The sequence below is a fragment of the Podarcis raffonei genome, chromosome 8 (genome assembly GCF_027172205.1).
Source record: "Podarcis raffonei isolate rPodRaf1 chromosome 8, rPodRaf1.pri, whole genome shotgun sequence".
Lineage (NCBI taxonomy): Eukaryota > Metazoa > Chordata > Lepidosauria > Squamata > Lacertidae > Podarcis > Podarcis raffonei.
Window position 1 is genome coordinate 3,373,532 of NC_070609.1, and position 2,991 is coordinate 3,376,522.

Here is a 2,991-nt window from a genome sequence, read left to right on the forward strand (position 1 = left end):
GCGCCACCCTTCTGCTTCCCTCCCCATCCCCTCCTCTTCCTCCTCCCTCAGGCCGCCTCCTCATCCGCCTCCGGCTTCCCCTGGCAGCGTGGCAAAAGTCTCACAAGAGAGGGGCTGCCTGCCCGCCCGCTGCCACCCATCTTTCACAACGCGCCCGAGGGGGGAAAGGGAGAGACGGAGACGCGGCAGCTTGTGTGCGCGCACTCTCTCGCAGCAGAGGACCCTGAGCTGCTGCTTCCCTCCCAAGCCGGGTGAGCATGAAACCCGGGAAATTTAAGGGACATCATCCATAAGGGACAGCAGTGGGAAAAAGCACTGGGATAAGGGAGTTTCCCGCCAAATAAGGGACAGTTGACAGCTATGCTGAATTTCAGGGTTGGGGGCACCCCTAGGCAGATTGAGACCAGGATACCTAAAACATTGCCTTATCCTGTACGTACCCAGCACACCCCCACATCGCGCTGAAGAGGGTGTCCTGCAGATCCCATCTGCTCAGGTGCCTTCCGCATGAGGCCGGGTTCAGGGCCTTTAGTGTGGTGGCACCTTTGGAACTCCCTCCCACTGCATGTCAGACACACACCTTCTCTGTTGTCTTTTTGGAACCTGTGAAAGACATTCCTCTTCCAGCCTTCTATAATCATCACCCCAGCTGGTATCTTGTTTTGAAACTGAATTGGTCATTACGTTTGTGCTGTTGTTGTAAGATGGTTTTATATTTATAATTGGCTTTTTAATTGTTTTTATGCGCACCATTGTTTTTATATATGTAACTGCTTTATAAAGGTTATTAGGTGGTAAATCGCTTCGGAATGCCGCATAGCAAGCAGTTCATAAATGAATTAAATGATCATCCCTAGTCTTGATCCTGGGACCTTCTGCATCCATAGTACGTAGATGTTCTACCGCTTACCTATGGCCCTCAGGGCATTGCTCTGCCTCATCAATACCCCAATACCCTCTCGGGTGCTGAGATGGGCCGAGGGGGCCCTCTCAGTGGTTCCTTCACCCCCAGAAACTTTGGGTGTGGCCCATGGGGAGAGGGCTTTCTCCATGGTGGCCCCTACGCTGTGGCCCTCCCTCCCCACAAAGTGCCCACTGGGCCCTCGTTATACGGCTTCCACCAAATGCTGAAGACAAACTTCTTTGCCCTGGTTTTTGACACTTGAGACGTATGCTTTCAGCACCCGCCTTACTTCTGCAAGGCGTCTTAAACTGTTTTTAATCTTGGTATTTTAAGGTTGCAACCTGCCCAGGGACCTTAAGAGTGAAGGGAGGGCAATTGCCAATAGTAACAGCAGCAACGAAAGCCAGGGGCCTGGCGGTGCAGCCAGCCGCATTTAAAATCTGAGCCACGTCTCTCCCTATTCCTCCGCCTGAATCCCAGCAGCTGGTATCTAAATATTAAGAAAAACTACAGATTCAAAGCTACTGATGCCACTTGGAGGAAGCGTCAAACAGATGCTGTCACCTACACGGCTAAAAATACTCCAGCCCCCAAGGGACCAGGCCATTGCTCCCCACCCTGTCCTCTTCGCCTCCCCTTCTCATGCCCCCCTCGCTGCAGTAAATCCAGGGGGAGGCAAAATACATTTGGAGGAGGGAAGCCTCCCCCCCAAAAAAAAATCTTTGGTTTTTATCAACACTGCAAATCTAGAATGCCTTCAAGACTGTGTGCATGTGTGTCTTAGGGCTGATCCACACTTCCACTTGTCCTACTGCTTCACACACACACACACACACCCCAAGCAAAAAATCCGCTCTTGATCAGAGCAAATAGCAGCTGGGCTTGTTCCGATTTAGAGCTAAGCTGCAGGCTTAGAGACCCACGCTTTCCAAATCATGATTTTCACCGCTACAATTTTGTGAAGGCGGTGAAGGTCCCGTGTGAGTGTCTGGAGGCGGTTGGAGGATGGATGGCGGCTAACGGATTGAGGTTGAATCCTGACAAGTAGACTTTTGTGGGGACGAGGCAGGCAGGTGTGGAGGACTCCCTGGTCCTGAATGGGGTAACTGTGCCCCTGAAGGACCAGGTGTGCAGCCTGGGAGTCATTTTGGACTCACAGCTGTCCATGGAGGCGCAGGTCCATTCTGTGTCCAGGGCAGCTCCATCTGGTATGCAGAATGAGACCCTCCCTGTCCGCGGACTGTCTGGCCAGAGTGGTGCATGCTCTGGTTATCTCCCGCTTGGACTCCTGCAATGTGCTCTACATGGGGCTACCTTTGAAGGTGCCCCGGAAACTACAACTAATCCAGAATGCGGCAGCTAGACTGGTGACTGGGGGCGGCCGCTGAGACCATATAACACCAGTACTGAAAGACCTACATTGGCTCCCAGTACATTTCGGAGCACAATTCAACACAAATTCAAAGTGTTGGTGCTGACCTATAAAGCCCTAAACGGCCTCGGTCGAGTGTACCCGAAGGAGCGTCTCCATCCCCTTAGCTTGTCTATCCATGTTTTAATGTATTTTTAATCTTCTGTTTCAAAGCCACCCAGAGTGGCTGGGGAAACCCAGCCAGATGGGCAAGGTACAAATAATAAATTATGATGATGATGATGTCAAAACCATGGTAAAATGCACTAATACAGGCTAGTTTGTGCCTTATGTGAACATCCTGTGTGTCATCTTTTTAGAGGTGACCGATCTGTCTTCTTAGGTTTCAGTATATCTTGGCTTGAGCAGGTAGTTATAGAATCAAAGAACTGTAGAGTTGGAAGGGACCCCAAAGATTATCTATACAGTGGTACCTCGGGTTACATATGCTTCAGGTTACACACTCCGCTAACCGAGAAATAGTGCTTCAGGTTAAGAACTTTGCTTCAGGATAAGAACAGAAATTGGGCTCCAGCGGCACGGCGGCATTAGCTAAAGTGGTGCTTCAGGTTAAGAACAGACCTCCAGAACGAATTAAGTACTTAACCTGAGGTACCACTGTACAAGCAACTGTTTCTGGTTGCTGAATTTTAAAAAGAACTGTAGTATTCTGGGC